General features: G+C 38.1%; 1 protein-coding gene across 9 annotated transcripts in view; it reads right to left on the reverse strand.

The window, feature by feature from the left end:
- Positions 1-25,751, reverse strand: part of LOC146767617 (uncharacterized) — a 311,220-nt gene that overhangs the window by 277,693 nt on the left and 7,776 nt on the right. For 8 of the 9 annotated variants that reach the window (XR_014955155.1, XR_014955154.1, XR_014955160.1 and 5 more), the window contains exon 2: positions 1-25,751. This exon is cut by the window's left edge; it is cut by the window's right edge and continues 4,731 nt beyond it. The gene's annotated coding sequence lies outside the window, so the exon portion shown is untranslated. The other variant, XR_014955162.1, reaches the window with a different exon arrangement.

Genomic DNA, 25,751 nt, shown 5'->3' on the forward strand with positions numbered 1-25,751 from the left:
GTAAATTGACCCCAGCAGCCTGTCTTTAATTCCAGTGGCTGAAAAACTGACCCTCAGTGATCATATACACAATCCAGAAAAGTTGCCAAATTTGTTTCATTGGCATGGATATACCTATATGCAAGTTCCAATCGTACTTCTGGTAATACACACATACTATGATGCTATCATAGAGAATTGACCACAGGTTTTTTTAATATTGTCATAAGGGACATTAAGATGTCATTTCTGTATCTTACATCAGGCATAGTATAAACCATGCTTTGATCATTCTCAATAGGCAATTACTTATTTTCAGTGTTCTCCAAGAGCAGACCAGAGTCTCCCAACAAGATATTGCAACATTTCAATTATTTTTTTCAAGAGAATGTCACCAAAAACTAATAATAGTCCATCTTCCTGAAGTTCAAGTCCATTACTACTTCTCCTACTCACCAGAGAGATAAAAATGTTATACTGGTTCTAGAGCAGGCTCGCAGACTATTATGTCACCACTTCTGATACTGCCTTCATCAGTTTAAAGATCAAAGTCCATTCATCCTGTCTCATTCTCCTAGCATCAAAGATGCTTAAGTGATTTTACTTCATTTCTCTGCAACCAGTTCAGACCCAATTACCCTTATGATGGGACAACTAGCTGGATCGGGGGAGAGCAGTGAATATTGTCTATGTGAAGTTCCACAAAGGCTCTTCATACTATTTCCCATTATATTCTCATAGGCAAACCCAAAATCTGCAGGCTAGAAAAGCCAACAGTGAGGTGGACTGAGAACTGGCCAAATAGCAGAGCTCTAGGTTTTTATCAGCTTAACAGCCTAGTTGAAGGCCTGTAACTAGTGGTGTCCCTCAAGGGTTGATACTGGATCCAGTATTGCTTAGCTTATGCATCAACTTGGATGAAGGGATAAGAGTGCCTCCTCTGCAAATCTGCTGAGAATACAAAACTGAGAGGAGTGGCCAACATCCCAGAGAGCTGCACAGAGTTTCAGAAGGATCTCATGCACTGGAGGGTTGGGCAGAGCAGAACCCTCTGAAACTCGGCAAAGGCAGGTTCAGAGTCCTACAAGGATGGACAGATGGAAGGATGGATGGAAGGACCTAAAGCACCACTAGAGGGTGGGGGCCAGCCTGCTGAAAAGCAGTCCTGCTGAGAAGAACCTGGAGGACAACAAGCTGTAAATGAGCCAGCAGTGTCCTTCTGGCTACAAAGGCTGATGGTATCCTGATGTGCATTATGAAGAGCTCTGCCAGCAGATTAAGAGAGGTTATCTTGTTTTTCTATTCAGCCCTGGTGAAGCCACATCTAGAGTGCTGTGTTCAGGTCTGGGGTCTTCAGTACAGACATACCTGGAGCTCCTGGAGCAAGACCCAAAGAGAGCTACAAAGAGGGAAAAGGGACAGAAGCACCTCACTTATGGGGAAAGACAGAGAGCTTGGCCTGTTCAGCCTCACAAAAACACAATTGAGAGGGAGCCTCATTACTTTCTATAAGTATCCAGAAAGAGGGTACCAAGGGCAGCAAGTCAGGTGGTTCTTTTCAAGAGGCACTGGGCAGAAACCAATGCACAGAAAGTTCACTTGAGTACGAGGAAGAACTTTGCTGCGAAGGTGACTGAACGCTTAAATTGCCCAGGGAGGTTGAGGAGTTTCCTTCCCTGGAGATATTGAAAAGCCACCTAGAGGCAATCCTAAGCAACATGCTCTAGGGAACCCTGCTTGAGTAGGGAGGTTGGACTAAACCATCTCCAGTGGTTCTTTCCAACCTCCCTGTTCTGTGAAGTCTTTCTTGAAATATAATGCTCAAAATGGGACATAGCATTCCAGCTGAAAGCTCACAATGGCAAGAGGAAAATAAATGTCCTTCCTGTTACAGTTCTGTTCAAGTCTTTTTCTATAAAAGAACACTAAGTCGTTTCTCTTGTGACTTGGCATTGGATCTTTCTCCGCAGAACCTCTGCTTATTCCATTGCTTCTCATCCATATTTATGCAAGCAATTACTACCCCAAATAATCATTCAACCTTCCTTAATTTCAACCTATACTTTTCAGATCACTTCACTTCAAATTTACCAAAATTATTTTGAATTCTGATCCCACCCTCAAACAATTGCAGCTCACACCAGTTTGCTTCATTGCAGCATTTAATAAAAAGCCAAGCAATGAAACAGCAATGAAATCCTCAAACAGAATCAGGCTCCAAATAGACCTGCTTGGTACACCCTTTTATTTTCAGTACAAATAGCTCTTCTGTGGTACAATTGCCCAAGTAGTTGGAAGCCTACCTTACAACAAGTTCACCTAGACAACAAGTCTTAAATTTATTACAAAAGTGTTGCATAAGACTATTTTAAAAGCTTTTCTGAATCCAGGATACATAAGAATTTATTGCCTTGCTTCTATCCACCTATATTTTGCCCTGTCATAGAAAGAGGTTATATCAGATATAATTTGATCTTGAGCTATTTCTGGCTGCTCTTCGTCTTCTATTTCCTAGATATTTCCAAACTGTACTTTAATTTGTTACAGAATTTTGCCAGAGATTAAAACCTCTCTGGCTAGTCTAAAAGGTGCCCTGCTTCTTTGCTCTCACCAACCCCTCACTCTTTTAAAAGATAAGCAAGCACTGTCCTTTTCCTCAGTTTTTTTAGTACCTTGTTCACTCTCCACAAATTCTAGAGTAACTTGAATAACTGAATAAATCACTATGGTCAAGGACAGATTCAAATGACATGGGAAAAATCCAAGAGTTACTTTCCTCTCCATGCTTTTTTCAGGGGTATTAACTGCACTAGCCAGAAGCATGCAACTGTCCCATTAAGTAACAATGGATATGAAAGAGTTAAAAATTCAGCCTTCTCAGCATCCATCCTTAGAGGCACAAGACTAACTTTGTGTACTATATCCCAGAATTTTGCTCTCTTGAACAGAAGGTAGAACAATTCCTTTTAACCAGCAAAATGGAGGAAGAAATCCTTCAAGCTTTCAGACCAGATTGATCACTCAAGAGACACAACTATCTTGGGTAAAATGTCCAGACTCAAGGTTGCTTTCTGAATTGATGCTTTTGAGGTTTTCTCATACCAATCATTAGTCACTACCATTTATTAGCTTGCAGATAAACTGAAATACATCCTGGGAAAGAGAGAAAAATATTCTCCCAGGACCTTGGTTATTGATTTTATTTATTAACTAAACTTAAGCTAAGGCAAAATTAATAACATTCTACATGTATAGCAGAAACTTGGAGGAGAGACTGTGTGAAAGCAGGCCTCTCCCATTTGTATACCTCTGAAGAGGTCAGCTTCAATCCTAGGCCTCACAAATTCAGGACCATAAAGATGAGTGAGCATTAAACACCAGCAGACAGAAGCAAGGCACGAACCAGGTTGTTTGGAGGCATACCAAAGGACTCCACCAGCACAGCCCTCAGAAATGACCCCTGCCACACTGATTCTTAGACCCTAAGCAAACAGGCATGCACGAAGACATTGAATTTCTCATGTCTGACAGATGGGAAATTTGGAGCTGACTAAACACATGCCCAACCCCATATTCTTAGCCCAGATAGCACTTCATTGACCCCTGGCTGATGGAAATGCCAGAAGAGTATCATCTGAATGTGACCCTTTAATGTAGTCCATGTGTGAAACCCTTAAGAAACAGTTCTCTTTCCAGTGGAGGCCAGGAAACAAATGAAAAACGTTCACTGAAGTCAAGGGATTTACATTGGCATAAATCTGACACACAGAAAAATTAGGGATCCAAACTCCATCTTCCAAACTGAGGCCAAAAGGATCCCAGAGAAAGATCCTCTACAGCAGTTTCCATATCCATAGACACACTGTTCTGCTCAAAAACATAAGATAGCTAGTGCCATATTCTGTAACACTAAAGACTACAAAATATTGTCCCAAAATAAAAAAAGACTCCCTTGAAAAGTTTCTTTTTTATCTAGACCCAAAGGCCTTTGCAAGTTAATTAAGTTTACTAAAAGGGCCTAGGGGCATAAAGTACTGAAATTGTATTGAAGTTCAATAGGAAACTGGCCACTAAATCTTATTTTAAAAATCCTAGCGTCAACTAATTATTTGTAAAGAGTGGCTCTTCAGAAACATTTGCTTCTCTAAATACGTATTCCAAATATGTATGATCCTTGCCTAAACAAATTTGTATTTCCTTCAGCACAAACATATTTTTACACCAATATTTATAGATTGCACCACTGTGATTTGTTAACAAATAAAGCCCATTTTCTGTGCACACAAATTACTTAACATTAAAATAAATTCTACCTTCCTTCTTGGTTATGGAAGGGCACAGTCTTATTGACATCTTTATTTTGCAAAAATGCTCTGAGAGATGTATTTGGCAAATAATATTGCTCTTGCAGATCTCACTGCTTCAGAAACATGACTTCTCTGAGGAAACACTAGATCTTGTAACAGAAATATCTTTAAATCTTTTAGATAGCCAGTCCACAGGGAAAGGTTTAAGAAAGGATCAAAGCTTGTCCTTTCAGCTTGAATTATTCCATTACAGCTGAATGTGACATAATTACAAAAGATGTTGGATGTGGAATCTCATCAGGATTATCTGACACTCATCTTTGTTGAAAAAGTCTCCCCAGCTGTTGCTCTGATAGCACAAATGTGACAGGAGTGCAGAACACAAAAGTAGTTGCAAGTGACTGCTGCTTTGGGGCTGGTTTAGGTGCCACACAGCACACTGGGACTTTTCAGCCACCTCAAATATTGAGGATGTTTAGGACTGCCTTGCAGGTGAGAGGGAATACTAAATACTCTATTGAATTTCTAAATAAGAAAATTTGTTTGAAGCAGCCCATAGACCAATATGGACTCTATGCTCTGTAGCTGACAGACAAAAAATTCATCTTCTTTCTTATGCAACATCAGCAGAATGCAGTGAGATTCAACATAACTCATTCCTTTTTCCCCTCTTTTAAAAGCTTGCTGTACTGCCTGAGCTTGTTTTCACCGAGATCAAAACACAGTGCTGCTTACAACATGTAAGATAAAGCACATCCTTTTTACAATCTCCATTTCTCTCTTGACACATTCTAAACTGGTACATACAAACTCAAATAGGAAGGAACACATTTCCTATAGTGCTACTATATTTGTATGTATGTATATTTTCTTTTAGTCTGTGGAAGGAGCTCAGTTGTAAACTATAACATCAAATCTTGAATAATTACCCATTCCAGAGGATTTGGTAGCTGTAAAAATACTTTTCTTTCCTTCCTTGTCATGGATTACATTTCCTTCATACATTATTAATGAAGTTAAACTACTAGTAACATGCCAAATGTGCTGCATAGGAGATTTGTGCCTAATCCAGCACAAAACAGGCCCAGTCACATAATGATAGAAAAAAAAGAACAAATGTCAACAGTTTCACACTGGGACTAGATTAAGCGGACCATACTTACTGATTCCTTACACAGGGATTATCTCACTTTTAGTGCTATGAGAAGACAAGCCACACTTCTCCTATATTATTAACACAGAACTGCACCTCAAAAAGAAACACCAGAGTCCCCAAACTGGCTTACAGACACACACAGAAATTGTTATTTATTAAACATCACAAACTCTTTTGAATAACAGATGTAAAACCAAGATGTTAATAATAATAAATATCAAAAAATGTCCTCCTCCTGCTTTAGATCTCAGTCCAGCTTTCAATGGAATTTGTGCATTACCCTTAAGAGGTTATTAATTAGATTCCAACTGAATCCCAATTAAATTAAAATAGCTAGTGTTTGTGGTCTTTACCTTCTTACCATGGAAGACATTCTTTGGTTTAGGATTCAGATGCCAACAGCTAACATGTGTTAATCTGATAAATAAAGTCCTCACTGAAGGCAACCAAACTGTACTAAACCCTTAAGCAATTACAGGAATACACACATTTGGCACAAAACTGTCTGATGAGTAAGCAATAATAAAGTCCAAACAGAACTAGAACTTGTGGGCTTTAATCTCCTATCTAAAAGGTATATTCACCAAAGTCCGTAGGGCACAGGCAGATGTTTACTGAGATAAAGTGAGCATGGTTTTGCAAGATGAAGAATATTGCCCTTAAGATGCTTACTGCTGTATCAGGATCCCTGAATCCATGACAAAGACTGCAAAGCCAGTGAAAAATTGCTTGGTCATTTCAGATTTGTTAAAAATGTTCAAGGAGTAGCTGTCCCGGCAGACTGGGAGAGATCAGGTGTCATCTGTCTACACCACTCTTCACTTTATGCTGGATCAGGTATCGTCTGTGCTACTGCAGCTGGCATTGGGCTGGTAACAACAGCACAGCTTGTGCCGCGCCTGGCTCAACACAGCACAACTGAGTGCACACACTGATCCAGCCCTAATTAGTATTAGCAGATATCTGGCAGGAAGGATTGTTAAATCACAGACTAATTCTGCAGCTCCAAGTTGTTCTTTACAGGTAAACAAGCATTAAAGTGTTCTGTCTTCCAACTTTAGCCCAGCCCAGTTAGAGCTACCTAGTCTCTGGAAATCACCTTTGTCAAAAGTCAAAATACTATATGCATGTTGTGTGTGTTTTACAATTCCAGGCATTTCAGAAACCTAGACAGGAACCTACAAATGGCTCAGTGACAGCACAAGGACAAGTTATTCCCAACAAAGCCATGCTTTAAGCCAGTTTCAACAGCACTTGTGGATAGACATCCTGTAATTGACCTGCCATCCAGTCTGTTCAGGGTCCCACAAAATGAGCTGGAATATACACAGCAAATAATTAAAATCAAATGAGAATTTATTCCACACATTGTATATTCATTCTGGCCACTCTTTCCCACAAGCAGGGGGAAATCAAGTGAGCAAAAAGAAGGTAGAGTTTATCTTGTGCAAGCTCCAAAATATTAGTAAGTTCAAATAATTATATAGCCACTAGCACATAAAAACTAATTTGCTCACTAAAAGCCTGTGTTTATATTCCCGTATGGAGATCATGAATCACTGCAGTCATGAGAACCCATGCTCTTAGTTTCTTAGGGCTTTCCACTAAAACCCGTGAAGAAAACAGAATGTTGTGTCCACCATATAACCTTCCTGCAGTTCTTCTGCACATACACAAACAACTTCCATGGCAGGAATAGAGTGGGAAATACTAAAGGCAGAATAGGAAGAAAATAACCAAAGTGTATGTTCAGGAGAGATGACTGGGATGTATCAATCTCTTTTTTTATAAAGAAATAATCCACTGACTGCTAGAAAATGCAGCAGACACTATCTCCATGGAGCCCCTCCACTCCATACCAGGCTTAACATTTGTTCCTCTCATAGCTCTCCAGACTGTGTAACTCTGTGGAGCTGTTCTGATGGAGCTTTCTGCAAATACCCCGTGAAATGCAGTTTCTCACTGCAGAAGGGGGCCCATGAGGAAAATACTAGTCAGCATCAAATTCTTTCCACAGTCTATGGGCATTTATTAATTCAGCCCTTTTTCTCCTGAGCCCAAGGCCTCAGATTACCCTAAGCTCTGTTTGGACCCCACAGACAGCAAGAAATTATGTTTCTAAAGAGACTGACTATGAAGGTCAGGGAATATCCCAGCATAAAAGTTTCCGGCTTTGCAAATCTCATCACGCTGTGTGTGTTGTCTAAATAGGATATTAAGAAATAAAAATTCAAGTTCATGTGACTTTTCTGGCACACTTTCAGTTACTAAAATATTCATTTTTGACCCTAAGAAATGTGTCAAGTATGAACTGTTGGGGTTCAAACCAATATAACACCACAAATTGCATGCTCAGCTTCAGTGAATACTAATTGCAGCCCACGGTTTACCGAGTTTCAAAGTAGTTACCAAGTCAGAAGATAGTCATTACATTTCATTCTGTGAGAAGAGTACATCCCAAATGAGGTGTCTTTAAAGACAAGAAACAGGACAACTTGCACTGACAGCATTTATCCTTTGTACTATGCAAAGCTCTCCTGATTCATCACCTATTCATCTGCCACAGCCACATTGCTGGCTTACATCTGTTTGCATCTTAAATCACAGCCCTACTGAAAACTCTCACCAGTTTTGTGCCCTTTGTAAAACACAAGTACCATTCCAAAATGGCCTACCAGATGATCTAGGAACTACTGAAGGATTAGAGTACAAAAAAATTCCACAATTATTTTTTCTGTCTTAATTGTGATTTCCATAACTCTGGTTATTTCTTTTCATCTGTTACATTTAATATTTTTTTTTATTTGTTTAAGGAACTTTGATCAGAAAGGCCTGAAAGTACATTTTTAATGCAGAGACAGTTTCTAATATTACTCCATTCTGGAGGGGAACAGCTGAAGCTCAGAACACTAGCCTTATTAATACCTTTTTTTGAACCCTAGCTTTCTCCTCTATATACTTAGGCCTGCCCCAGGCATCATGCAAAAATCTTGTAAGCACACACCTGTCAGTCATCAAGAACATGTCAATCACAATCTGCAGCAAAGGTAGAAATTTATGAGTAAAACAATTTTTATCTGCTAATAAGGAAAAAACCTAGATGGCTCCTTACTGGAATGGGCCAAGGTTGCCAACAGATGTACCGAAGAACATCATCTAAGCTTTAGAGGCTGGTAGGATTTCACTATCATTCAGTTTCATCATTAATTTTGGCACATATAACGAGGTTTTTGACAACTTAAAGACTAAAAAATACATATACATATGTACCTAGGGATTTGCAAATATATTTCCCTAAGAAGAAAAATAGGGAACACACAATCCTAAACCAGAGTCCTTAATATTATAAGCCCATAAGGGGTTTCTGAAGATACAGCCTATACTTTTATGTCGCAGAGTTACAATGCCTTGACCCAAGAACTTTCCTGAAGAATTATCTCACTGTGCCATGTACTTGAACCATTCTCTTCTACAGCTACTCCAGAAGAAAGAGCTGCATCATTTTATTCAGTTCTGTCCATACCCCTGAGATACAAACAACAGAAGCAGTCTCCACATTTTCCCCAGAGACAGCAAGCGAGCCCACATGTACAATTAGACCAGGAACAGTGAAAATTTTTTTCTTGAAGGATTGCTAACAGCTCCATGATAGAAAGAGCCCCGCGAGCCTCACAGAATAGTCTTCATTTGTGCTCCAGGTAGCATTTCCATATTAAAAAAAAAAAAAAAAAAAAAAAAAAAACAACACAGAAGGCTTGCAAAATTGGAGACCTGCAACAAAAGAACCTCTACTTGTTGATGTGTCATTTATGCTATACACAGCAAAATAAATTAATCCAATGAATGTTTTACAAGTGTCATGTTAGTATTCTGTAAAGGGTATTTCTCTATTGGAAAACCCTGATACTTAAAATGGATTCAGTAGGACTAATAAATTGGTCCAGTAGGTGCTAATCAATAACATAAATGAATAACCAATGAAAAACTGCCACTAGTATACCAAAAGGGAAATCATCCAAGAATGAAATCAGTGCAATAGTACAAGTGTATTGTATCCTTCAACAAATACATGTAAAGCATACTGGATAGAGACCAATTCCTAGTACAAAACTATATGCACTTTAGACAGCCTCAAAATACTTGATTTTATAAGGAATTTTTTATAGGATAGATTTTTTTTTTTCTAATTGTAAGCACTGATATGTTGAATTCAAAGATGTACATATGCTGTGTTTGTGTACCGGCTACTTTGTTTAAATTTTGTAGGGTTCTGCCCCCCCACACACGTTTAATTATTCTTGCAGACAGCTTTTTGACAGAGCTCTGAACCCTAGAGGAAAATCCCTGGAGATTTACATGAAAAAAGCTGGCGTTCCCTCTTATTTGCCTATTGAACACACGCACAGTGACAGATTGTTTGGATGGGCAAAGCCTGTCCTGTTTTCACATCTGAAACATCTGTCCAAGAGCCTCAGACAGTCTGCATGCATTCACAAAACTGACTTGCTCAGGTTTATAATACTCATTTCACAGTCCTTACAGCGCTGTCCACAGCTCCTGCAAGAGCTGAACTTGATTTTTGCCACTCAAAATTCCCTCTCAGGCACAAACCACTAATCTCCCAAGTTCACTTGGCTTCATTTGTTTAAGACTTTTGGAAAAAACCCACAGAGTACCCGGCACAAATTTTTATATTTAAAATTAAACCAAACACAAATCTATATATTAAATGCCTGAAATTATTGGAATTACTTCCTTTGATGACAGGGGAAGCTGAACTACATCTTTCATTTTCCAACAGAGACAAATGAACTAACACCTCCTAGGATTATTTTTGTCCTTTGTATAAAACCTTTCCTTCACCACCACAAAATGACCACTGGCTCTTCTGGCCAATCTTGCTCCACAACCTATCATCTAAAAGAAAGCTGCCATAAAGGTAGCAGCAGGAATTTTGACTCAAGATAGGCAATACTGATGCTGGATATTTAGATTATAATCAAAAGACAGATCAAAAATGCCTAAGACGGCCAGAAAAAATTACATCTTGCAATGGATGTGTACATCAATATTTGAAAGTTTTATCTTCCATGAAGCCTGAATGGCTACTTTTTGCTAACACTAGGGCAATAAAATCCATATTCAGTAAACTTGATCTTCCACAGCACCACAAAAACCATATCACTGCTCAACTTGGACAATGTTCAAACCTCAGATGATCTTTTCAGAGAAGTACCTTTACTGTTCATTCAGCAACTGGCATCACCTCTCTGCACTGGTGATCTAAAGGCTTCTCTGCCTTATATTAACACATTTCTTTTTAAGTCCTATATTCCTTTGGATCAGATAGGTGTGATAGATTATCTAAAAATCAGGAATAATAAAAGATAAAACAATAGAAACCAATTAACACTTTAAACATCAGAACTAGGTACACCAAGGAGTTGATATAAAGGCTCCCCATTCTAACCCTCTTTTAGATTATTTCTCACTTGTCCCCAACACAAAATTATGTGGCAAAATCCCCACTGGAAAGAGTTTGGCCTCAACTCTAAGCTGTATTTTTACTGTGCCGCCTCAGAGGAGAAAAGCTGAAGCAGCAGCAGCTTTATATCACCTTCACATTTTCCCTCCTTTATCCCTGGGCTAGTCCCATGCACAATAGCTCACACCTGGCTTCATATGGACTAAGAGTCCACTTCTGGCAGTCAGGAGTTTTCAGCATATGGAAATGTTACAGCCTACTCACTTTTGCTCAAGAAAGGGTGCTTACACTGAACAGGAAAGCAGAAGCCTTTTCAGGCAGCAGAAGTGCCATCCTGGTGACCTTCTGTCAACAGAGGAGTCTTTCAGCCATGAGTTAAGCCAACATTACAGCTACTTCACGCTACCTGGTAGCTGAGCTGAAGACCTCTCTGCCCACCTTGTCTGCAGTCTAGGAAAACAAAAAAAAGGGAGAAAGAGGAAAAAAAAGGAACAATAAAAATAAACAGGAGGCTTTTGACAGGCAGCACAAACAGAGCATGTTTTGTCAGTAACGCCATGTAAATCTAGCAATAGATATGTTGACAGATGTAATAATGTACAGCAGAAGCACAAATGTGTCTAACCCTCCCACAGGTATCCAGCAAGCTTTTCCTACTCAGATCTGCAACAACTGGACACATGTGGCAGGTGCAGGAGGTTTAAAGAATGCTCCTGCATCCCTGCTGCTCACAGTGGTTTGCTGGCTTTATTTCAGGCATTTAGCAGACTCTGTGAGCCCTTCTAGGCTTGGAATTGTTAACTGCCAGCCTGCACACAAGAAGATGCTCATTAGAGTTGAACTAAGAGAACATCAGCACTCCATGTTTTTTAAATTCTGTTCTTTCCCAGGAATAAAATTTAAAGCACTTTTTTGAAAACATTGACTATTAATGGCTTCAACACAAAACATCTATAACATACTCACAGGACACTTGAAACATTGCATAAAATTTTCCAAGTCAATAAGAGGCAAAGTATTACACAGGCTTAAAAAGGTATTCTATTCGATACTCCCCTTCAATTCAACTCATGATTTGGGATAGTTTTTTTTTTTTTCAATCAGCAGTAGAGAAACTGCCCCCATTCCCATCAAAGATTATTGTTAGAGCTCCCGTGTCAACTGCTATTTTAATAAAGATTGATTTGTGACAAAGTATGCAATAAAGAATGTCAGTACATTAAATAACAAAAATAGTTAGGATATTGTAATCTGTATACACCTGCCAGACTAATACCTATCAATCTGCTACTAAACTTGCAGATGATATCCAAATATGCATACTATTTCTAGCCAGCTTTTGTAATTTTTAATAAAATCCCTCCACATTCAAGAAATTTCAACCTGTTCTTAAACAAATAGGTATTTATTATTTTATGCAGATATTAGATTCGAATGTTATGTAAATTTTGAAGGCAAAAATCAATAGTTTATTTGAACTGACATTCTTAGCGACTCATATGGCATTATAAAACAGAACCCAGTAGTGGTGGCTTTTTAAATATCCATTATACCAATGTTCATTGTAGAATTCCTGTTCCTTCCAGGAAAAACATGCAGAGTCTTGTTTCTTTTTAGCAAATCTTGGACTCTAATTCAAGTTCTTTTGATCAAACATATACTGTATCTCAAAAAACTGCAGTAGCAAATTTCATCAATTTCAATTCTGGCCTTCCATAAACCTTTGAAGACTTCAGTGGCTTAGGTCTATTCAGAAATATTTTCAGATGTTATTAAAAAATATATCAATGTTATGGTTTGCAGAATGACTTCCTGCATTTATTTAGAAATGCTTAAATAAGTGGTAAGTGGTCATCAGTTTGTATCCTGATGATGCAATAAAATAAAGGAAATAAAATAATTCACTGTTGAGTCAAACAGTGTCTCCAATACCTCCAGGACAACAGGTCTATAATATCCCCATTATTCATCATTTGAGCCTACAAGAGATAGATAACAGACCATGAACTCAAACATCTGGACAATCCAACACATACCTTTCTTGGGATCCCCTTATAAATATGGTTCACATTCTGGGTTTTTAGCAGAGTAAGTCAGACATAACATTACCACCACCACTCTGCTTCCATTTTTACTAATTAACATGACTTCATAAAGTTGATGAATGAAGCCCATCCATTATTTGAGATGTGCGCTATGCTATCCATGTGCCTCTCTGGATATATATTTTTCTGTAGTAACTAACCATGCATAAATTCTTCAAAGAGCACTCATATATCCAACTGCAATTTTGATTGTGCTTCTGCCACCTTTCCCATCAGTTTTATTTGACACTTGCTGTTCAGGTTTCAGCTTCACCTGATCTGCAGTTTTACCCAGGTAATTCCACCCACCAAAAAAAAAAAAAATGGAGGGGAAAGCAGGTGTGAAACAATTCATCAGCTAAATAGTCAACATAAATTATTTACATCTGAAACATATTAAACTGGTAAAGTCAAAGGATAACGAACTCCAAGATTTGAGCAGGCTTAAACTACAATGTGCATGTAGGAAATAATTAAATATACAAATTTTAGCCTCTAAATAAACTGATTTTTATGAACTTGATACAGTAAGTATTACAAGGTCAATAACATTTTGATTGTTAAAATGGAGAAAAAATTAACAAGGGAGTTTTTAGATGCAGCATAAACACCACCCATTAAGAGTCACCAATTTACTCCCTCTTTTCTACTCACATACTTACCTCCCACAGACAGTTAAGTGACTCCTTCAGCCACTGCTTATTTGCCTTGCTGGGAAAAGTAGCAATACAACCAACTCTCCTTACAATTTCTCCCTAATTTGTTAAGTGATTGATCACCAACAAGAATTATGGCAATGTTCGTCTCTTCAGTGGATTATGTTATCACTACAATAATTTACACTGCTAAATTTATGTGTGGTTCAACTCACACTTCACTTAAAAATTCAGCTAATGAGAGTTTTCCCCTCAATACTCCTTGCTGTAACAGCAACCAGTTTCAGATCACAGGAAATCTCTGCAACCAATATTTAACTCTACAGTAGCCTTAATGATTGAGGTTTTTAACCCACCTATATCATCCCAACTTCCCAATGAAAGAGAAGTGAAAATAAAGTGACATTTGGACATGTATTGATCCCCCATATCATTACCCCTGGCAAGTCCTCCACAGGACATACACAGACTGAACTTTGCACAGAAAAGTAAGGTTCATGCAATGACACCTGTTAGTTAAGTCTGTACTAAGAGCATCTGTCTGAAAATAGATACAGAACATCCTACCACAACCAGAAACATTTGGGCCTACATCTAGTGCACAGTCTGTGTCACACTTTGTGGTGGTACAACCACAGCCACCCTGCCTTGGTGATACTGATTCTCTGAGCTACTTAAGACACTGATTCCTGACACTCCTTGAGGATGCAGTCCAATTAGATCATTTAGCTGATTCAGTCACATTACTGAGCTCATGCTCAGAGGTCTGTGGCAGGCAACATGCTCTCCATTCTATATCACTTACAGCAACCAAAAGGAATCATTTCAACATCTTTTCTGCAAAAGACATTGTCCACATTATAGAGAAAACAGATTATCCTTCAGAAATAGGACATCTAGTACTGATTGAAGTCAAACTTGAAAAGAAAAAACTTTTTACTAATCTACATGACAGAATTTGGGTCACTACAAGACATCCAAGCAACATAGAATTGACCCCTGAAAGCCAGCGTGACATTCTGACAGTGATGCATTGCTGTTCCTTATGTCAAGGGAGTGCACATCAGCAGCTGGCTGATGCAGGAATTGGACACACATCCTTTTGCTGGAATACAACCTCTTTACAGGCCTTGCCTTCATTCCAGCATGTCAGGAGAATTTCTTCCACTGCACCCGAACATATTGCAAGTGTTTTGCCTGTTCGATGAAACAGCAACTCTTCATTTGTTTCTTCTCAGAGTGCAAGATGCAACCCCAGGGAATCTTCCTTGTGCATCAAGCATTTATATATGAAAATGTAATTTAAGGCAACTACTTAAATAATAAACAAAGCGACAAGACTCTCTGTTAATAGATATGGTTTAGAAAAAGCTGTCCTAACCTTATGGGACACTTTCCACTTCAAATATGCAGAATCAAGATTCCATGTAGAATTCCTTCATAAATTTATTTTGATACATTTAAAATACATAGTATATGACAGCTCTATTATGAGAATGAAAAAAGCACTTAAAAGTATTGTTGAATATTGGAATGTAAATCTCAGAGCTCCTTATCTTATGAAGTAAGTCTTTTTGTGGGCATAAAACACAGTTCAAGTATTTCCTAGAAAACGGATGACAAATCCAAGTGTAATCTTCAGACAAAGTTATTTCAGATGCCTAATGCCTGTAAAATTATAACTGTGCCTGGTCCTAAATTTGATGGCCTTTCAACATATCCATTATAAAAACAGTTTTCAGGGTCTTATAATTCAATAATAAAAATTTAATTCAGGATGCATCTTGGCATAACAGTGTTTAGACCAGAATATACAAGCAAATGCCTACAGGTAGAGGAGGTCACACTTTCCTCTAGGCATAGGGTCCAGCCTATCTCCCTAAAAATATGATATTTTCACTTACAAAATTCATAGTCATATAATACACACACATGGGATTAGTTTCAAGAGAATAGCAAGCAACCTGCACTTTTACCTACCTGCCCTGTAAATCTGCACTGGGCAATGGAAGAACAAAAGCCATTGCTTCCTACAGTAGTGAAAGGCTTGTAGAAACTGAAATAGTATTTTAGCAGAGTAAAAATAAAAATGAGCTTTAAAAAAAATCTCTACAAAAAAACCCTAAAACCTAAGAGACGTTTGCCTGATATGTAATACTACTTTAAAATTAAAATAAGAACCACTTAGCTACTGTACTAAATTCCCCAAATTACTATTTTTTAAACTTGATATATAAAAGAATAAGAAGACAGGCCACCCTGATGAGGCCTTCCTGCTGGGCTTGGGCAAAGGAATAATGTAAATTGAGAAGCCAGATCTGATCCTAAAAACTCTTTTCAACAACATGAGATTCTGGCAAGAGCAAAGGGAGAGGCTGGTTGGTTATTTTAGCCAATGCACATGTGCTACTGCCTGCAGCTCACAGCTGCTGAATTAGGAAGTGGGAGCAAAAAGACACATGGGCAGGCATCTTTAAGCAGAAAAAGATACAAGCAGCAACGTTTGGACTCATATTTCAAATGCACCAATGTCCAGAAGCTCTACAATCACAGCAACAGGCACCACTTTTCTTTCATTGTGCCCAGACACAAATTAAACAGCAGAGAAGTGTTTGCCCACTCCACAGTATGGCACCCTAAGAGACTGCCAACTAGATTAGGATTAGAGTTTCACTGGCTCTGAAAGTCTAGGAGGAAGAACAGCAGCTGTGGTTGAGAAGAACATGGGTACACAAAAAACAGTCAGTCATTCTCATTCCTGCTCTATTGTATGTTTTAATAACAGTGAAAAGCCAGAGATTGGACCCATGGTATAGCAGAGAGAATGCTAATCTTTCCCACATCCCACCATTCAGGGTTTACAACGTAACCGAAGAGACAAAATGCACGCAAAGTGTAACCAAAAAAAATCCACAAAGAGAAGAAATAGCAGGGATAATTATAAATACCCACATGTAATCTGACTAGAGGAACAACTCAAGTAACAACCAAATCATATTAAAATCAGCAGGAGACCAGGAGGAGAAGGGAGGTCTCAGCTCAAGTATTTGGTGGTGTTTAACTTTTGCCAGTTTCAAGTGCCCTTTTACAGACATCCATCTTTCCTTTTACAACAGCCCATTTCTATTATTTTTGTGGTTCCAAAGAGGAGCATGGGGTCTGCCAAGAAGATTCCTGCTCATTACTATGTGCCAAACACAAGTCATAAACCAAATTATCTTTTTCCACTGTTTCTGGAGCTGTGCTCTAAACAGCAACACTCCCCCAACTATAATGCACACATACCTCAACAACAATCATGTATGACATGAGTTCTCTGTCCTTCTGCCTCTGCCAGGAGACTTCCATGACCTGAGATGTACTTGGTACATTGCCAGGTGGCTCATCTCCTACTCTTTTATTTGTAGCTAGCAAAGGTATTCTAATAGAATGTACAGACTCTTTACTATTCACAGTTGGCATTTAGATCTCTGCCTTGATGAGCTGTGTATCAACAGCCAGGCACTGACTCCCCAGAGAGCCCAAGCCTTTTTCAGAAGTCAGCATGTTATGACAAAAGAGAAAAAAACCAAGAATCTCTGCTTGAAATGGCAACTCTAAATTTTGCTATTCAGAACTAGATGAAAAATCCAAGTCAAAACAGTGACTGAATTACATACAGTCAAGTGATGACACAGGCCCGGGTTTTCCTATGGTAGGTTGTTTGGGGTTTTTTTGGGAGGTGGGATGTGTGTTAATTTTTAGTAATGTAATCAAAATGCCTATTTTGAGGCATTGAGAACCACTTAAAACTTAGTGGGCAGTCAAGATTCCTTTCATTTCTGTAGATAGCTGTTCAAGTTCTGCTTTCCCTCTTCTTCTCCCAGGTCCTTTTCATCATCACATTATTATGCTGTATCAGTTAACATAAATAATGCCACAGCAGCTAAGTCTCCAGTAATTTACCATATATCTCACTAATGAGAAAATTAAGATAAGCTAACATATTTTACTAAGAACAAATTTAAGATACCATCTCAGTTGTTTTATATACTTAAATGCACATTTTACATGAAAAAGCCTATCCCAGTGCTGTACAAGTATCCTCCACCAGACCCATGCGCCTACAGGACCTGTAGTAATTGTGTACTGCATTTAGTCAAGCATGAAGACAGGCTTATGTGCTTGACCATTTGTCTTTTTTATCCTATCCCAACTCAGACACCTGACTGGCAGGAAAGGCACATTTATTTGGGAGAAACAACATACCACCACTGCATATAATCAAGTCTAATGAGCAGCTCCTTGCTTCTCTATACTGTTCTTTAGCAGCTGCATTTTTTTAATGTGTGAGGTTCCTTCTTTAATTGAAAAGTGTCTCTCTGTTGCAAAAGCTACAGTCTATAATCTCGACATTTCTTAAAGTATCCTCTACACTTTCCCCATTAACTGACCACATTTAATCAATAATCAATTTACAATTTTTTCCCCCCATACAAGCACAGATACTTAACTTGTACACTGTAGCAGCTGAATAAAACATAGGAACATAGTGAATCTAAAGAGTCTTATATTCCATGAATCTTCAGAAATGCAAGTAAAGTCATGACAGGCCATGCTCAAAGACCACACAACCTAAATACAGATTTATCCTTTGTATGATTAAATACAGCAGTACTTATAAATGCAGCATCCTGAAAATACAAGGAAGTGAGATAAAAGAAAACACAAAAGCACAGAAAAATGTTAGTAAGTCACAAAGAGCATGGGGTTCAAGTAGAATAAGCACCAGCAACAAACTAACCACAGAAATATGGTACCCATAGAGGAATCATTGCATCACCTTCATGTTAAATACCAAACCTGTACATGAAAAGACATGCACTCCCACCAAAAGCAGCCTAAGAAAGGCTCTGTAATAACAAACTATTCAGGTTCACTCCACTTTGAGCAGCAAAAGAATTGCTGTTACTCTAAAAACGTTCATGCTTTACTTAAAAATAAGATACACATTCTTCTGTGGTACAGAACAATAAACCACTTGTTTTCAAGTTTCAAATTATCAATGTCTGAAGAAAGAAATAGCCTTAAAAATCACTAGGGATAAAGATGCTCAGGACAGAACAAGTGATGGCCTCACTGATCAAGAAGAGCCTCAAGATGTTCTGTGACAGGAAGCAGAGAAGTCAAAATATCAAGAGTTATCCAAAGCTCTCCATTCCATGCTTTGCAAACTACAAACAATAAGAGTTTTATTACAAATACTTAGACATTCTTTCCGTGTATTTTCACTTGAGAATCTGCTGCATTCACAGCTAATTCCACCATTACTCTTTATGTGTTTTTTTGTCAAAAGATGTCAGTCATTTTCTGGTTAAATCTGCTCTAGTCAAAGCATTTCCAACATGTACCAATCACTTGCTTTTGAGTGTACACATGTGCATATATATATACACATTTCCATCTTTTTATGTTGTACCTGGTGCCCGATAGGAATACTGCACTTGGAAACAAGTATTTATATCACGGTGCCTACTAAACTAAAACTTGATAACTGGTTTTACATAGCATTTAGATAAGTTATAATAAAATCAAGCATTCAATTTTGCATGCAAGTCCAAAGAAAAATTTTAAGAACTCAAATTCAAGGTATCTAAGTTCCAAAGAAACTTGAGGGGATTAAGTAAGCCATTACAATCAGCAAAATTGGACTATTTCTGGAAACTTTCCTCTTTATCCAAAAGCAACAGTTTGGTAGAAGGTGTTTTTAATATAGTCAGTGCATATTCTCTTAACTTATTAAGATATGTATTCACAGATTTAGAACACCAATGATGAAACTATTTAGGTCTGAATGCAGAGGTAACAAGATCTTAAATGCTGCAGTTCAGACAAATTTGTAGTATTTTCTATGAGAAAAAAAAAAAATCAAAATTCAAACCCAAAACCATTTTTCAAGTAAAGCCACAATAATTTTTTTTTAAATACTCCCAGTATTGTTGGCTGCAGAATCTCCCCTGGCCAGAAGGCAGACTAAAAGCAAACCAGAAAAGTCAATTATAGATATGCCTGCTATGATACAGGATTAAAGGGACTGCACTCTTTTGTTGAGAATTACCTAGAGTAGCATGCAGCCTCATTTTACTTTTGGCTTGAGTACCTCTACTAGCCAGCACTGCAAACCCCTTCTTTTCATTCAGCAATCTTAACACATTTTAAGCAGATGTATTGTCAAATGTATTACATGCCAATCTGTTTATCATTAAAATGAAAAATCAATATGTCCAATTCATGCGTAAACAGGAGTTGAATGTTCAAGCTGTCATTGAAGATGACATATAATTATTGAATATGAATTGTACTTGGCAAATTATTATTTCCTGAAAAGAACAACAGACAGTAGCAAGGAATTTTTCACAGCAAGTCAGTATAGTGCCACTTATAGCCAGGGAATTAATTTTATGAATGCAGAAAGATACCTACGCAGCCAAAAGAAGCAATGAGAAAACAATCACTGTTAAATTTAATCATTATGTATGTTTAGATGATGAGAGAACATGTAGCTTTATGTTACTGGGCTGAGTCCAGACTTTTATTCAAAACAGAAGTACTGAAAATAAGAACTTGAAAAATACTATGAGGTTGCAGTTCCGGACCATTAATTTTTCAGTCAAATCAAACTATCATTTAATTGAATCCTGATGCTAAAACTTGGATTCTACATGAAAAATTCGAAACTAAAGCACATAGAATAATTTGTTATGTTGAGCCATTCAGCCCAATATGTCTAGAAAAAAAAAAAAGACAAACTCAAAATAACATTAGTCTACTCTCTGTGATGACACAGAACTAATAACAAAAGGAAACTAAGCTTTGTCCTGGCCAAGAAACTAAGTCCTTAACTACCTGTACTCTCTAGCAGAAGCTCAATTTTAAAACAAACTTGTAAAATGACAGAAAATACTCAGCAGGAATCCAATATCCATCAGTATGTTACTTCACACACCCACCCCTCCCACAAAAAAAAAAAAAAAAGACAACACTTCACAGGCAACTAGCAATTTTAGGAATCCTCTTTGAGCCTGGCAAAAGCGCTTGCCTTTCAGGAGGAGTAAAACAACTTCCACACAGAAAACTATATCTAAAACAGTGTCCAATCAAATATTTAAACACTATGGAGGTGGAGAAAGGGGCCACTTCAGTGGCATACTTTTAATTATACACCAAAAGAGAGTTTCAATTCAGAAAAGGAAACAGGAGTTCTTCCTCTGGTTTTGAATTGCAATTTACAGAAACATCCAAATCTGACTTTTTTTTTTTTTTTTTTGGGGGGGGAGGGGACTTAAATTAACATTTTGTTCCCTCTTAAACGTCACAATTCTTGATCTCTTTCACTACCGAGTCACTAGTTAGCACCAGCTGCATAACGAAAGAAAAAAAGGCCCTCTACATCATTCAGCTAACCAGCTGTGAACTTTTTCAGACAGACAAGGACATGCTGAAAGTATATGGCAGCCTTCAGCTGGGGAGCAGAAAGTATCCTAGTTCTGCTGAACAGTTGACAGCTTCTATTTGCACGTGAACCAGAGCATCTCAGTCTTAAAATAGTCTTGGTACACCAGAAACCATCTAAGATTTCAAACAACAATGATAGAGAACTCGGTATGCTGCCAGGTCATAATCATTAGCAGAAACCCAAAATTCCATTTATCTTTTCTAATAGCAATCCTATGGACAAGGATAAAAGGTAGAGTGCGTGTTGGGGAGGAGGGGTGAAGAACACAGGGGGAAAAAAGTTCTAATTACAGTTAAATCATTTGTGTTCTTCACCAGTTACAGGGTTCACAGCTGCAGACTACCAAAAACATGTGGTATTTCTATTTGGCAGATAGGAGAAAATATTAGACTCTTACTTCAACACCTTCCCATATAACAATCAGCTAGGATAAACTAAAAGTAGCATCTTATAATTAGATGATCAGGAAGAGTAATTTTTACAACAATTTCACTCCACAGTATCTTTATTTCATTGAAACTAATAAGAATGCCAAGCATTTAGCACATCTATTGCACCAGACATATCAGAAGTTAAGCACCTGAGCACTAATTTTGCCACTTCTAAACCTACTCTTATTAGGTTTTCCTCCCTCATCTCAGGTCAGACTTTTTACAAAACTAAAGGATACGTTCTGACATCTACATTACAAGTACATTTAACAAACCCTCAAAGATGCAGCATCCTCCTGATATTCAACTGGTATTCCAGCCTACACACAAAAAAAAATATCTTTCAAACAGTGCATGTTGAATTAGTACAACCAGTTTCTTCCATTCAGCAGAAACACAGACATACTTTAATCTCAAAAAAACATTTTTACATAACTGAAACAAAAGCTTTTGCATAATATGACAGTTCAATGATGTAGAAATCAAATAATCTTTTAAATACTAACCTGCTAATACTAGGTTCCCTAAGACATTAAAATTCAATTTTACTTGATAAAAAAACAGCATCTCTCCTGTTACTGCTAAAACTGGGACTGTCTAACCTTTAATAAGGGAACAGCAAAGAGTTTGATATATTTAAGATAGTAATAAAATAAGAAAGATAAAACTAACTAATTTTTCCTGTTACTTACTTATAAAAGTAGGGCACAATTCTCTTGTCTACACATTTACATATATTCAATATATTAACACTATTAAGTCAGAAATGTAGCAAGCTGAACACACTCAATACATTATCAAAGAAACTGGCAACAAAGCCAGAAAGGAGGAGGAAACAAAAGGAAACTTAATTTGCTTTCCTTTCATAGGAGGGAAAAAAAAAAAAAAAAAAAAAAAAAAGGGTTGTACCAATGAGCAGAAACAGACATCCAAACACTCTGAGTCCCCACCTTCCCTTGAAAACCTTATGCCAGGTAAAGAACTAAGGAAAGGATAGCTCAAACCAGGAAACACAATATCTCAGATACACAGAGAAATTGCCAAATCTAGGACCAAAAATACAGGTGAGACTATAGAAAAGCAGAAGTTTTATGCTTACTCAAAGTATTTGCTAGTAAGAGTCCATACGCTTTTATCAACCATAGCAGCCACAGTTAAAATCCTCTTGACTGTAGGTCAGACTAGTCCACTCCTTGGGCATATGTGCACTTCCTAACTTCTCTGCTGTTAAATTAGCCAGTCAGAAAATAGCATTTCACCAGCAAGGATAGGCTGGTTTTCTCCAGTTTGTACAATGCAGTTTCTAGAAGACAAAACTAACTCGACCACCCACAAAATGAAGCCACCCGAGAAACAGAGAATTTAGGTAAAACATCAGCTCTGTGGATTTAAGGTATCCACAACATACCTTCTTGACCCAAGCTACTTAGCTTTAAAGCTTTTTCCAGGTATGACCCCAAACCCCAGTTCTGTTCATTATCAGGATTTAGAAGTTTGAGTAACTAAACATTACCTCAGTGGAAGAGAAAAAATTTCCAGCAAACATCCATCAAAATACATCAAAAGATCCAGGAGTATCAGATTTTTCTGGGAAATATATATACACACTTACAGTTACCTTCAGGACAGGAAAGGAGAGGCATGTGTTGTATAAGGAAAGTGGATGGAATTGCTGAAACCAATTCTTCCTTCACAATAAACTCTTGAGAAAGAGCAAAAATTCTCTAAATCTTTAGCTCCCCAAGTCAAAGAGGCCTTCAACCCCACCAAAAATAATCCTCCCAGAGCTGGTATTTAAAGTGCCAACACCTGACTGGAGTTAACAGGTGTTAGCAGTTATGGAAATGGTGCTGTTGATTGCTACTCTGTGTTTTCCCCGCACTGCCTGTCCTACGACCAATATTTTTGGTTGCTTATAACAATGCTAAATTTTAAATGGGAAGGCAGCATTTTCTGTGTGGAAGCATCATTCTAGGAAAAAAGTCACCCTTTGATAAGCCTGTAACCTATTAAAAGAAGAGAAAGATAATTTTCTTTTCTGTCTTAAAAATATAGATGTTAGAAAAAAAGTCACTTTTTCAGTAATGTGTAGCATATGGGGAAAGGTATGGTTCTGCATTAGAGTGAGTTTTCTGTATCACTAGGAAAATGAGTAAAGCTGAATTCTAATCCTTGTATAAATTGTATGTAAACATTTCCAGAATGGAAACCTGGGTTAAATGTGCAACACCAAAATCTGGAAAGCTGATATAGGGGAGAGAGAGAGAGAGACCAGAGAAACAAGGAAAAAGTCTTTTAAAAGTGGGTTGGTCCTCTGGCAGAGTGATGGAATGGGAAGATCACAATCAGCTCTGAAGTTCATCCTTCCAAGGATGATCCTTCCAGGAACAGAAAAAGCATCCTTCAGGAACGCCTAAAGGGACGCCTTCCTTTGGTATTATCGTATCACCTGCAAATACACAATTACTTATTGCCTGTACCACAGCTCAGCAGGCATGACAAACAGGCCAAAAGTGAAGCGTGTTGTGTTTCATTGTGCTTCAGCAGATTAGGAAAACCCACAGACCGGTTTTCTGAAGAAACAGACTGTCATTTGACACCGTCTGGGTAGCCGCAGCCTCCACTCTGTGTGAACTGACACTGACTTGCCTTTCCAGGTACCAGGCAGGGACAGAGTTTGACAGGCATTGACGCTGCTGCCCATCATGCCCATTTCTGTGCCCACTGTGAATCTTCAGCCTGCCCTGGCACTACAAAAATCCTTACCTGCTTGTTCACAGGAACATTTCTGCCATAGCAGCAGCTGCAACTTCTGCTTAAGTATCTGGAAATCTTTTTCTTTTCACCCCCCTCTTTGTGAAGTGCCAAGAAGGAGACCAGCTGTTCAGTACTGCATTGCTGATTTCTTTGGAAAAGCTTAGAGGAGCAACAAGTGGGCTGCTTTTCTTTCCTGCTGGAGAAGAGGAGCCTTTATAACTGGAAGGGGGGAAAGGGAAAAGAAAAAAAAATTAGCTAAGGACATTTCTCTGGTGCCTTGCCCTGTGTGAACTCAAAAATCTTAAAATCTTTGTGCTCACCATATTTTGAGCCTTTCTCTGCCATCTTGCAGCTCTCAGAGCTGCAGAGGCAGTGTCTCTCTCTATCACTCACGGGGCTGGCTACACATGAGGTAAAGCCCATATTTCAGGCATCTCATCTTTTTGCAGAGGAGTGCAGTCTGCTACTGAGCACACTCAGAAGAGATCTTATCATGCCTTTTAAAAAGACTTTTCTTCCAAACCAAGCAAAGGGGGAGTGGCCAATGTCATCTATATTCTTGCCATGTTTTATAGCTCAAACATCAGATCGCTCATTCTGTAACGCAGTTTATAAAGTGTGTTTGGAGGGAATGAAAACAAAGCAAAAAAATTTGGCTTTTTTTTTTTTTTACTGCTTGCAGATCAAAAAGCTTACATGCCATACTTTCACCACAAAGCAAATGTTTGTGCTAAGTAAACTCCCAACAATTGAGATTATAATGAAAGCACTAACAGCAATTTTTGTTGACCTACAGCTCACTTATAATCACAGGTATATTCAGTAGCTTTTAAAATCTGAGAAGACAGAAATAACTTCCAGGCTTTTCTTATAATGCAGTGTTTTCTGAGCCTTTCTGCTTTAATTTGGGCTTTCCTTTCATGGGAAGATAATTGCCACAAAGTTTTCATGGCCCCTTGTGTTCCCAGTGCTCTAAGGCAAAAAGAAAAATCAGTTAAAGACAAATAGGCTGTGTGAAAATGTTTGGTCTCAGAAATCAGGAGGGAAAACAATAACCAAAATGTGCTATAGCTACTTAGTAGCAGGCAGAGACAGATAAATCAGCTGCAGAAAGATCTCCTTCAGTCTCCACCAGTCTGCCAAATTTAAAAGGTCTCTTTCTTTTCTCCCTAAAGGTTATATGGGGAATACATTCTTTTAAATAGTATGATGTGAAAAAGAGAAAGGCAAGCATGATCCTCATCCCCAGAAACAGTGGCATGGTAAACCCTGCCCAGGATGGTAAAGGCTTGCAAATTAAGGCCAGTAGAGAGTAGACAGAAAAAAATGTGAGATAAGCAGGTGTGTAAAGAGTTCAGTCATGAAATTATTGGCTGTAGATACCACAAGCAACTCCACAAA

Source organism: Lonchura striata, chromosome 4, assembly GCF_050655825.1.
Source record: "Lonchura striata isolate lonStrDom1 chromosome 4, ASM5065582v1, whole genome shotgun sequence".
In the NCBI taxonomy this organism is placed as follows: Eukaryota; Metazoa; Chordata; class Aves; order Passeriformes; family Estrildidae; genus Lonchura; species Lonchura striata.